This window comes from Eriocheir sinensis, chromosome 55, assembly GCF_024679095.1.
Source record: "Eriocheir sinensis breed Jianghai 21 chromosome 55, ASM2467909v1, whole genome shotgun sequence".
NCBI classification, from domain to species: Eukaryota; Metazoa; Arthropoda; class Malacostraca; order Decapoda; family Varunidae; genus Eriocheir; species Eriocheir sinensis.
In genome coordinates this window covers 10,331,455-10,344,784 of record NC_066563.1, presented here as the reverse complement: position 1 = coordinate 10,344,784, position 13,330 = coordinate 10,331,455, and the positions used below count along the sequence as shown (strand labels likewise).

The 13,330-nt window shown below is 47.8% G+C and overlaps 1 protein-coding gene across 2 annotated transcripts in view; it reads right to left on the bottom strand.

Moving 5' to 3' along the window:
• Positions 1-12,351, bottom strand: part of LOC126984040 (uncharacterized) — a 145,660-nt gene extending 133,309 nt beyond the window's left edge. For both annotated transcript variants that reach the window (XM_050837400.1, XM_050837402.1), the window contains exon 1: positions 12,256-12,351. The gene's annotated coding sequence lies outside the window, so the exon portion shown is untranslated. The remainder of the gene's footprint in view (positions 1-12,255) is intronic.
• Between the last annotated feature and the right edge of the window lie 979 nt (positions 12,352-13,330).

Here is a 13,330-nt window from a genome sequence, read left to right as displayed (position 1 = left end):
GGCTCCGTCAGCGCCCCCTGGTGTGTGTGTGTGTGTGTGTGTGTGTGTGTGTGTGTGTGTGTGTGTGTGTGTGTGTGTGTGTGTGTGTCGCCTCCTCCTTTCACCCCCTGGGCAGGCGCGGCGCCCCCCGAGCCTGGCACTAAGCGTAAGACAGTCAGAACATCATTTGTATTTATGAAATAGTTGGCCGCCTGCCGCTCTTAATGCACAAGTTAAACTCGGATGAAGCCTCTTGGGGATCTCTTTCATCTTGCGCACCACTTTTTATCCGTCTCAGAAGAGAGTAAGTGAGACGACGGCCGTGATATACTGCTGGCTCCGCTTTATAGGCGAGGGCGGCGTTCTGAGGGGCGTGGGCGGGCTGGGCAGCGCCGTCGGGCGTGCCATGGGGGAAGGAGGGCGGTTGGTGACGATTCCCGCCCTCAGAAGACGCCCAAATCACGCCTTGTTCCCGTAAACGGCCGATGACACTAGCCGGAGCGCTCGGCTATGCAAATCAAGTGACGGCATTAACACATGAAAACGCCGACTTCAAAGGCGGACCCAGGAACAGTGACGATAAGACCAAATTGCCGCGTTTCAGCTATGCTCTCAGTCCATGAATAATGAAACGTCACCGCCGGCAAGAAACGACCCGAGGTGAGAAGCTGGAGGAGGCCCCGGCGGCCCTCAAACCCGGAGGAGGCGGAGGCGGAGGAGAAGGAGAGGGAGAGGGATAGAAGTGAGAAAGATAGGAAGTGGGTGAGAAGGAGGCGGCCCCAACTCCTCAAACTCAAAGAAGATGGAGACGAAGAGTGCAGAAAGGAGGGAGGTGGAGGGTGGAGAAGTGAAGAAGATAGGGATTGAGAGAAGAAGAAGGCCCCGACAGCTCCTCAGACTCGTAGGAAAAGGAGACGATGGAGGGAGAAGGATGGAAGAGGGAGGGGATGATAGTGGGAGGGAAGGAGGCGGCCCTGGAAGCCAAACATACCCGGAGGAGGAGGAGGAGCGGGGGAAGGAGAAGGATGGAAAACCGAAGGAGGGAGTGAGGGAGTGAGGGGCGTGGCATTGCGGCGGCGGCATGCATAGTGTTGGCGGCCTCAGACTTGCGGTACAAACACACACACACACACACACACACACACACACACACACACACACAAGGCATGACACGAACACTTGGAAGATATAATAAGCTCTTCTTGGACTCGTGGGTAAAAATAACTACTGAAGGATGATAGAAACACTGTGAACAACAACAACAAAATTAATAACTTACTTCTGAATTCAAGCAAAAGTAAAGAAAAAAAATACTAAGGGCTGACAGAAATACCTCGAAAATAGAAAAAAAAAAAAGCCTGTTTCTGGACTCATTGCATAAAACCAAAGTGCTCATGGATAATAGAAATACTGAAAGAAAATGAAAGTGTATTCCTGAACTCATGACGAAATACTACTATGGAAGATTACTCCATGTTGAAAAATAAGCGAACCGTTTCTGAATTCATGTAGTGAAAAAAATTATCACTCTTAAAATAGAAAAGATTAGTTTGAGATGTCGATGGACTGACGCAGCATTTTGACACCATGTAACCGCACTGCGTCATCAGTTTAGGAGTACAACACACAGAATATATTTAAAAAGACGATGATCCTTCATGTCCCTCCACTAGAAAACAGGTAAACGTTCCTTCCTGTCCCTCCCAAAAATACAGATAAACGACCATTTCAAACAGGCAAATGATCCTTCCTGTCACTCCATTAAGACAGGTAAACGGTCCTTCCTGTCCTTTCCTAGCAGACAGTCAAATTCCCCTTCCTGTCCCTCCACTAACAGACAGTCAAATTCCCCTTCCTGTCCTTTCCTAACAGACAGGTGAACGGTCCTTTCTGTCCCTTCCTGTCCCTCCACTAGCAGACAGTCAAATTCCCCTTCCTGTCCTTTCCTAACAGACAGGCAAACGGTCCTTTCTGTCCCTTCCTGTCCCTCCACTAACAGACAGTCAAATTCCCCTTCCTGTCCTTTCCTAACAGACAGGCAAACGGTCCTTTCTGTCCCTTCCTGTCCCTCCACTAACAGACAGTCAAATTCCCCTTCCTCTCCTTTCCTAACAGACAGGTAAACGGTCCTTTCTGTCCCTTCCTGTCCCTTCACTAACAGACAGTCAAAAATCCCCTTCCTCTCCTTTCCTAACAGACAGGTAAACGGTCCATCCTCTCCCTTCCTGTCCTTCCTTCCTCCCCTCTCGTGTCTGCTCCAATCACCACCAGGCAGCATAAGGAGGTTAGTCACACGAGGCTCGGGTTTGCTCTGGCCAGCTCGGGCGGAATATTCAAGGGGCGGCTGCAGCGCTTAACCCGGGCCCTGGAAGTGTGGCCACGGGGGTCTCAAGGTTAGTTGCGCCAAGGTCCAAACGCCTGAATATGGAGCACTGAGGCGGCACCGTTTGGCACCTTGAGGGATACAGGGTGCTCGGTGCTTCCCAGGTGCTTGTTGGTGCTTCCTGGTGCTCTGGTGCGAGTTATTAAGGGAGAGTGAGATCGTTTATGTCTGGGTTATGGTTTCAATACGTGGGGATGTTCTGAGTGGGTGAGGAAGGGCTGGAGGAGGAGGAGGAGGAGGAGGAGGAGGAGGAGAAGGAGGAGGAGGAGGAAGAGGAGGAGGAGGAGGAGGAGGAGGAGGAAAAGTAGCAGAATGATGGAGTCCAGGACCACTGCTACAAGGGCAAAAACATGAGATTTCTGAGGTAGGGATATCCAAAGGTGTGCGTGTGCGTGTGTGTGTGTGTGTGTGTGTGTGTGTGTGAGGGAACGGGCAATACCGGGTGAGAGGGTGTGAACGAGAGGGAGAGACTGAAGGAACGAGACAGAGACAGAGGGAGAGTGAGAGAGAGGGGGAGAGAGAGAGAGAAAGAGGGACACCGCCGCTTCCTTCCTCCCGGCGGCTCACACGCATTTGGTCGGTAAACTCAAAGGCTGGAGACCGTAAGAGTCGAATAAGATCGGCGTTGAAAAAGTGTACAGAGAAGCCATTTTGCCGAAATCACGGAAACGGCCGGAGAAACAAAGTGGCGTCGGCGGCTCGTGCACCTCCGACGCTCACCCGCCGCTCGTCCGCCGCTCATTCCGACGCCTCAGACGCGACATTCCACATTCATTACAGCGCCTCATATGCATAATAAACTTAGCTCTTAGGTGATGGCGCCTTCAGATCTGTAAGCAGCGTGGAAGCGAGGCGACGAAGGAGGAAGTGGTTGGGCGCCGCGACGAACCATTTCTGAAGAGTCCGCAAGCTTGTGAAGACTCCGCCGGCGCCGCTCCCCTCAAAGTGAGAATATTCACAGGTCTGAGTCCCTCGAGGCCCCGCGAGTTTTGGAGGCAAAGCAGAAGGCGTGAGGCTCGACGGCGACTCCCTCCTCCCTCCTCCTCCTCCCTTCTGCCTCCCTCCTGCTTCCTTTTTTATCTTTTTTGTAACCCCGTCGTCGGAAACAGTCTAATCGCTTTGATTTTCTAGCTGAGGGATTCCATTTCGACTTTGGGGCATAATTGTATGAATATTTAAGTGGGGATTTCCGGGTGCTCCCCACGACACGACACGACCCTCTGCCCCCCCCTCCCCCCCTCCACGTGTCATCCCCTTAAATGATGGCCAAAGGGGAGGCGAGAAAGAGGGGGAATAAATAAAGGGGGGTTCCGGCTGCTACCCCCCCCCCTTCCCTTGCTCCCTTACCTCGTGACCTCCCTTTAGATGATGACCAAAGGGAGGAGAGAGAGGAAAGAGAAAAAGAGGAGAGGGAGAAGGGGAAGATAACATCACTCAATCCACCGCAAAAACAAACAAACAAACAAACAAACAAACAAAAAGTCTCATAACCAGCCAATAACTCAAATCCGTTTTCTTTTTCTACGTCACGAATATTAAGAGACGGAACTAAACAAAATCTGGAGAGTAATTTAATAAAGGCAATATCGCAGCATCGCCTCAAGGGGTCTTCTCACGCGGAGGAGAAGGAAGAGGAAGAGTAGAAGGAGGAGGTAAGGAAGAATATAGGAGGGAAAGTGAGGAGGAGATGGAGGAAAAGGAGATGGAGGAAAATGAAATGGAAGAAAAAGAAGATGGAGGGAAAGAGGGAGAGAAAGAAGAGCAAAATCACAGCTCCTATACTTTTCTACTTTCCTTCCTCCTCCTCCTCCTCCTCCTCCTCCTTCTCCTCCTCGGCGATGATATTCCGGACAACTGCAATTATTTACCTATGTCCACACCACAGCGTCGCCCTAACGATGACGTATGAAAATAAACCCGGGAAAAAAAAACGTCCCAACACACACGCGGCCACGGGCAAATTCCACTTCCCCGGAGAACGTAAGTAAATAAGAATGACAAAGGTGGGACTAGACTTCGTGAGCGAAAGAGAGGGAGGGAGGGAAGGAAGGTGAGGGAGAGAGGGAAGGAAGGAGAGGGAGAGAGGGAAGGAAGGAGAGGGAGAGAGGGAAGGAAGGAGAGGGAGAGGGAAGGAAGGAGAGGGAGGGAGGGAAGGAAGGAGAGGGAGAGGGAAGGAAGGAGAGGGAGGGAGGGAAGGAAGGAGAGGGAGAGGGAAGGAAGGAGAGGGAGAGAGGGAAAGAATGAGAGGGAGAGAGGGAAGGAAGGAGAGGGTGAGAGGGAAGGAAGGACAGGGAGAGAGGGAAGGAAGAAGGAGAGAGGGAGGTTTAGGAAAAGAGATAAAGCTCCCAAAACCGACTCACTCTCTTGGAAGTAACAGTAAAAGAAAACAGGAACAGGAGAATGAAAGGAGGTGAAAGCTCTGACATAATTCCCGTCCGCTGCGATTGGCGCGGATGTAGCCTTTACTGGTAACCTGGAAACATATACTCCCAGGTCTTTCTCTGTCTCTGTGGTGGATAGTGGAGTGTTTCCCTTGTGGTATTGGTGTGCTGGATATCCCCTCCCAAGGTGCCGGACTTTATATTTTTCTTCACTGAATTGTAGCAGCTACTTTTTGTTCCATTCTTGTAGCTTGGTGAGGTCTGACTGTAGGGGATCCGCAGTCAAGGGGTTAACCCACAACAAGAGTAAAAGTCATGAAATAGAGTGAAAATAAGAAAATGAAGGACGACGCCATAACGATCACAAGACCAAATATCACCACCACCGCCACCATCACCACCATAACCACTTCACCGCCACTCTACCACCATCACCTCCACCATCACCACCATAACCACAATTACACAGTACCACCATCAACACCACCACCACCACACTACCATCACGATTACACCAGTACCACCATCAACACCACCACCACGATTACACAAGTACCACCATCAACACCACCACCACCACACTACCACCACGATTACACCAGTACCACCATCAACACCACCACCACACTACCATCACGATTACAACAGTACCACCATCAACACCACCACCACCACACTAACACCACGATTACACCAGTACCACCATCAACACCACCACCACCACACTACCACCACGATTACACCAGTACCACCATCAACAACACCACCACCACACTAACACCACGATTACACCAGTACCACCATCAACACCACCACCACCACACTACCACCACGACTCCACCACCACCACAATCACTACCACGACTACAAAAACCACCACTACCCCCTCCACCACCACCACCACGATTACACCAGCACAGTACCACCATCATCACCACTCCTATTACATTACACCACCACCACCACTACCCCCTCCCCCCTCCCCTCCCCCCACAAGCCTGGCACTCCTGAGGTAAGCTTGGCGTGTCTCATTACGGGAGGGTCAATAGACTGGCACTCTGTCATTGGCACCCAAGCAGAGAGTTCTTTGTGCGGGGGTCGATCTGGGGTGCGCATTCATCTTGAGGCGACCGGCCGGAGACACGCCCCCAGGTAATTAGCGTCACGCCCTTTTTGTCCCTCCTCGGAGTCACGGAGTCATTACAGGTGTTTGTCGGGGTCATTAGCGGTCCCTCCAGGTGCCCCACACATACACACTCGCCGTAGATTACCTGTTAAGTACCACCTGTGTTATCCAATTAGCGTTCCTTCGTGACGGCAGCAGCCAGGTGGGTCAACGAGGTAGCACTATAAAACACTTCGCCTGTCACCTCGCGTCTAGATCACCAATACCTGTGAGCGAGGTAATAAGGTAAACGCCTCACCTGCCTACCTTGCCCATACATGTACAAGTGAGAGGTAGCCAGGTAGGTGATAAGGGGTAACACAGCAGCCAGGTAGAAAGCGATAAAAAAGTTTCACCTTTCACCTTACCTGTCCAGAGTATCAATACCTGTACAAGCGACGAGGCAGACAGGTAACAAGGTGGTGGTCAGGTAAGGAGCAAAAGGAATGGACAAAACACTTCACCTGTCCTTGTACTTGTCTAGCTCACCAACACCTGTACAAACAACAAGGGAGACAGACAGGTAATACAAGGTGGACAGGTAACAAGGCAGCTAGATAGTACAAGGTAAAACAACACTTCACCTGTCCTAATACCTGTCCAGATCACTAATACCTGCACAAGCCACAAGACACCCAGGTAGGTAAGACAAGGTAACAACTAGGCACACAGGTAGGAGACGCCAGGTAAGGACAGCCAGGTAAGAAGCACAAAGTAATGATAAAACACTTCACCTGTCCAGATCACTAATACCTGCACAAGCCACAAGACACCCAGGTAGGTAAGACAAGGTAACAACTAAGCACACAGGTAGGAGACGCCAGGTAAGGACAGCCAGGTAGGCAACACAAAGTAATGATAAAACACTTCACCTGTCCAGATTATTAATACCTGTACGAGACACGAGGCAACTGTCCCACGCGAACATGAACGCCACAGGTAAAAATGGCTTCACTAATTTTCCCGGACAATGCCTAATTGGACGTGGGAATGGCGCAAAGCTTCTCTCATTTTGACCATTCTTCCCTCACCTGACGCGGAGGAAAGGAGGAAAGGGAGGGAAGGAGGGACGTTGTTAGTTGTTACCTCCCTCCCTTCATCCATTCCTCTTGCCTTCACCTTCCCTCCCTCTCCCTTCCCTCCTTGACGCCTCTTGTCCCTCCAAACACTTGATTAAGAGGAACATCGATCGATTAGTTTCCATTCCCTCGTTGCGCTGGACACTGACAATCTTTTTTTCTTCTTCTTCTGTTCCCTTCCTTACCCCCCCCCCCCACGCGTCATCTCCCCTTTCCTCTTACCTCCCCTTTCATGTTTTCCTTACTCAATACTCATCTCTTCTCTCTTCTTCCCTTTTACCTCCACTTCACATTTTCCTTGCTTTTCACTCCTCTCCTCTGCTCACTAAATTTTCCCTCCGATCTCGCTTTCCTTCCCTTCTATCTCCCCATTATCAATTTTTTTTATCTCTTCCCTTTCCTTCCAAGTTCCCATTCCCGTCTTTCTTACCCCCTCACAGTTCTCTCCTCTCCTCCCCTTTCCTCCTACCTCTCCTGAACGTCACTTTTTTTTCTCTCTTCTTTCTCCCCAAATTCCCTCCTCCTCCTCCTCGTCCTCCTCCTCCTCCTCCTCCTCCTCCTCCTCCTCCTCCTCCTCCTCCTCACTGGCTGTCACCCGATCATGTCTATAATGGTGAGCCTCCTTCCACTCGGTTTTAATTAGATTCCTGTGTCAGCAAGTAGTGTATATCGATGACGCACACACGCACGCACGCCCCCCCCACCCCCCCCCGCCACACACTTAACCTTCATGAATAAAAAAAAAAGATAAAGATCAAGAGCAGGAAGAAGAGGAAGAGGAGGAAGGGGAGGAAACGATAATAAAACAAGAAAAAATATTGCTGAAGACGTGACTCTCTCTCTCTCTCTCTCTCTCTCTCTCTCTCTCTCTCTCTCTCTCTCTCTCTCCACCCTCGCCCGCCGCTAAAGCTGACTTCTATGTAACGCCATTGCCCTTTGTCCCACCTGTATGAAAAAGGCAATCATCCCCCCTTAGCAGGACGCACTTAAGGGCTCGTCGCGGCCTTAACCCTTAGCGGCGAGGGAGTCCAATAGCGACCTTGCGAGTCCCTTCCTTACGGCCCCATCTCCCGCCCCGGCCCCGCGCCATTGTCTGGTTAATGAGATCATGCAATAGTTTTCAATTACGCGCCACATGTCGGTTCCCAGGCCGTGAAGAATGGCGCTGCAGACTCGAGAATGAGCTCAACGGGTATTCAGCGCGAGGTGATGACTGTAAGTGGCGCCGCGTCACCCACAAAGGTAGAAATAAGGATAAGAAATGATGGGAAAGAAGTCATGGCTGAAGGTGAACGTAGGAAGGGACTATAAGAACCAGGTAATGACTTCAGTAGCGACAGGTCATTGGAGAGGTAGAAATGACTTGTACCTGGTCCACCTTATAACACCTGGTAAGAAGTCATGGCTGAAGGTGAACATAGGAAAGGACTATAAGAACCAGGTAATGACTTCAAGTAGCGACAGGTCATTGGAGAGGTAGAAATGACTTGTAGCTGGTCCACCTTATAACACCTGGTAAGAAATGATAAGTAAGAAGTCATGGCTGAAGGTGAACGTAGGAAGGGACTATAAGAACCAGGTAATGACTTCAAGTAGCGACAGGTCATTGAAGAGGTAGAAATGACTTGTAGCTGGTCCACCCTACAACACCTGGTAAAAAAACACTGCTGAAGAGGAAGACAGGTGACTACATAAGCAAGTGATGAGTTTAAGAGGAAATACGGTAATTAACAAAGGTACAATAAAGAGTAGCGTGTCATCCCTTTAACGCCAGGTAAGAGGTAAGAGGGACACAGATGGCTATATAAGCAAGTGATGAGTTTAAGAGGAAATACGGTAATTAACAAAGGTACAATAAAGAGTAGCTTGTCATCCCTTTAACGCCAGGTAAGAGGAACAGGTGAACAAAGGTGATACGTCATTAGCAAAGGTAGAAATAAAGGGTATCTACTTAGGAGGAAAAAGTGGCTATAGGAAGCAAGTAATGAGTTTAAGTGTCGCTCCGTCATTTACAAAGGTAGAGATAACGGTTAACTTCTCCTTTCTATAACACCTGGAAAGAAGTCGTGGCTGATAAGGAACACAGGTAACTATAGTAAGCAGGAGATTAGTTTAAGTGGCGCTGCTTTATTAACCCACCTGCTGCGATTGGCACGGATTCGGCTTTCACTGGTAGCCTGGTCACATATAGTCCCAGGTCCTTCTCTGCCTCTGTGGTGGATAGTGGAGTGTTTCCCATGTGGTATTGGTGTGCTGGATAAACTCTCCCATGGTGCAGGACTTTACATTTTTCCTCATTGAATTGTAGCAGCCACTTTTTGTTCCATTCCTGTAGCTTGGTGATGTCTTCTTGTAGGTAATCCGCGGTCAAGGGGTTAACTAAAGTAGAAATAACGTGTAGCTTGTCCTTCGTATAACACCAGGTAAGAAATCACTGCAAAAGAGGTAAACAGGTGACTATATATAGGGCCATATTACTAAACATTTCATCGGCCAAGTACGCAAATTTGACAAGGCTTTCGCAGGAGTTTTGGGGATTTCCAGAAGCAGTTTTATGACCCTGGTGGTAGTCTGACCCTTCTTCTGTACCGTGAACCTAAAGAAACACTCATTAGAACCCGATTGATCCTCTCTTTGACCTTTACAAATAGTTGATGTGAGTTGGAAAGTTTCGTTTAGTCGGCGCAACATCTGTGGTCATATGCCGGAGAGAGACAGAAGGGGAAGGAATTATAGGAGAAGGGAACAGACCCCAGGAGACGGGACACAACCCTCGATTAATACCTGGTACCCATTCACTGCTGGGTGGACAGGGGCGTAGGGTATCGGAAAAGCCGCCCAAATTTTTCCACTCCGCCCGGGAATCGAACCCGGGCTCTCTCGATTGTGAGTCGAGTGTGCTAACCACTGCACCACGAAGCACCCAATTGATGTGAGAAGCGAAAGCGTCTTATAATACCAACCATAGTGTCCAGGTAATGACTTATGTGGTGCTGCGTCATAAAGGTAGAAATAACGAGCAGCCTGACCTTCGTATAACACCAGGTACAAAGTCACAGCTTAAGGAACAAAGGTAAAACTCGTAAGCAGGTGGATAGAGAACAAAGAGGTAGAAATTAGAGGTACTTTGTCATCCCTTAATCAGAGGTAAAGGGGACGGCTGAGGAGGAACACAGGTGACTATACTAGGCAGATAGGTTAGGTTAGGTTAGGTAAGGGGTAATTTGTCGTTCCCTTAATCATTGCTATGGTAAAACGCAGGTGACGTATATTTGGGAAGAAAGAAGAGAAAGTTACGTTCAAGAGAGGTAGAAGGGTTAGGTTAGGTTAGGTTAGCGGTACTTTGTGGTCTCCGTAATCATTGCTGAGGTAAAACGCAGGTGACACAGATTTGAGAAGAAAGAAGAGAAAGTGACGTTCAAGAGAGGTAGAAGCGTTGGGTTAGGTTTGGTTAGGTTAGGTTAGGTTAGGTTAGGTTACGGGTACATTGTCATTCCCTTATTCACTCCTAAGGTAAAACGCAGGTGACGCAGATTTGAGAAGAAAGAAGAGAAAGTGACGTTCAGGAGAGGTAGAAGGGAAGAGAAGGAGAGAAGAAAAAAGGCGAAAGGAAAGGAAGATGTAAAGAGGAAATTGGAGGGAAGGGGAGGAGAGGAAAGAAGGTGAGAGGGATATGGAAGCAGGAAGGTAAGTAAGGGAAGGAGAGGAGATTAAGGGAAGGGGAGAAGAGGAGAGAAAGTGAGAGGGATATGGAAGCAAGAAGGTAAGGGAAGGGGAGGTGATTAAGGGAAGGGGAGGAGATTCAGGGAAGGGGAGGAGATTAAGGGAAGGGGAGGAGATTAAGGGGAGGGGAGGAGATTAAGGGAAGGGGAGAATGAGAGAAGATAAGTAAACACACCTACACAGCGAATTGCGTACCACTAATAGGAGGCAATTTGCATTCCCTTTAATTAATCACAGGTAAAAGGTCACGCCTAAGGAGAAACTCAGGTGACAATCGCGCGAAGGTCAACACGGGGAATTGGATACCATTGAGAAGGCGATCAGGCGGAGGGGACGACGTTAAAGGGGATCAACACCATTTACAGAGGCAGAGGCAATAGGTTCGTCGCTTGAAATAGAGATAAAGAGAAATCTCAGCGGAAGTATAATTTATTTTTGCCATTGATTTGCCTCCATTACTATATAAAAAAGACAGCATAGCAAGCTTCCCCACGCCTACTACTACTACTACTACTACTACTACTACTATTACTACTACTATTACTACTACCACTACCACCACCAAAACTACACAACCGCTATCATTAATCCTTCTTTTCACTTCCTTGTCACATAACTATAAACAATTCTATTTACCTATTGCTACTACTACTACTACTACTACTACTACTACTACTATTGCTACGTCGCTCTTCTTGATTACGGTTTGCATTCTTAAAAGATCATTGCCTTTCGAGACGGTAAACAGAAAAAGGGGGAGGAGGAGGAGGGGGAAGGGGGCCGGTTCATCAAAGCGTCATGCGGGCACAGGTGACACACGCAAGGTAACAGCACACCTGGCGACGACTTGAGCGCTATAATGCATGTGCTAATCTGCAGCCTTCGCCTCCCCCTCAACGCCCCCCCTCCCCCATACACCACCAATACCACCTTCACCCACCCCACCCCTGCCGCCATCACCACCACCACCACCACAAAGACAGCAACAACAACAACAATAATAACAACTACACCGTTCCGGGCAGAAAAATGAAACCCCCGCAACACAATCTTATAAAAACAAACACACAAACAAACAAACAAACAAACAAAAACGGAAGACGTCGATATGATGATTGCTCTGGTTTTCATGGTAAAGGATACGAGTTAGGGACGGCAAACTAATGAAAGGAAACCGCAACAAAATCCTTTAAAAATAACACAGGAGACGCCGAAATAATGTCTTAATTTTTTCTTTTTATGAATGATACAAATGAAAAAAAGCAAAATAATGAAAACAACAACAACTCGCAACACAATCCTATGAAAAAAAAAAGACGCCAAGGATTAATCAGTTTGGGATAAAGGTGTCGAATCCCTTCCTGCAAGAACTCAAGTCATAGGAAGGAAGACAAACTGACCAAGGAAGGTTATTGGAGGAAATAATAGGAAAAAACAGATATCCCTCATTGCTTCCCTCAGTCTTCTCCTTTTCCTCCTCCTCCTCCTTCTTCTACTCCTCCTCCTCATCATCAATACAGTACGAAGATAAAGAGGACCACTTACAAGCCATGTCCTGCTGCCACGTGCGTCCTCCTCCTCCTCCTCCTCTTCTTTTTCCTCTCTTCTTTCCTCCCCTGCCGTGGCGCCTCTCCGCAGCCCTGGAAATGAAGGTGAAAAATACATGTAGAAATAACTTGCGACTAATTGGTACGGAGGTAAAGAAGACGGAGAGGAAGTCTTGCATCTCTTTCACACTTAAATATCTCTTTCTCTTTCTCTCTCTCTCTAAAAAAAAAAAATAGTGGTCCGTCAAATACTAAATAAAAAGAAGTAAAAAGGCAAAGGAAAGGGAAAATAATAGATAAAGGGATTCGTTTTTTTTTTAAGTTGATTGTATTTTGTTTGTTGTTTGTGCTCTTTATTCTACTTTTATTAATTTATTTACTTATTTATTCAGTTATCGATATATTTGCTTGATCTATTTGCCTATTTAATTATTATCCTACAATTTATCTATTTATTTAATCACATTTACTCTTTACTAATTGAAATACATACTTTATTTACTCACTAATATATCTCTAAACCTATCTATCTATATATCTACCTGTCTATGTATGTATGTATGTATCTATCTATCTATCTATCTATGTACCTATCTACCTACCTATCAACATTTTTAAGAGTCTTTGTTGTAGGTGGTCACACGTGGAAAGGTGTCGAAGGTAAGCGGTGATTTACCTGTACTTTCGGCACCCGTTGTGAGAAAGCTGCGTTCTTATGAAAATTTCGCCTCACCTCACTGAACGCGGGGAGACAAGTTCTGGCGTTTTTGTTTTGTTTCTCGTGAGGTGATTTGTCTTCTGTGTTTTATTTTTTTGATTGTGTGTGTGTTCGTGTGTTTGTGTAAAAGGTTTCTCTTCTCTTTTTTATTTCTCTTTTTTTCTCTGTCTCACATATACGCGCACTTTCTCTCTCTCTCTCTCTCTCTCTCTCTCTCTCTCTCTCTCTCTCTCTCTCTCTCTCTCTCTCTCTCCCTATCTATCTATCTATCTATCTTTCCTTCCCCTGCAATCCTCATAAACTTTTTTCCCTCCTTCTCTCCTCCTGTTCACTCCTCCAACCACGTTCTTACCCC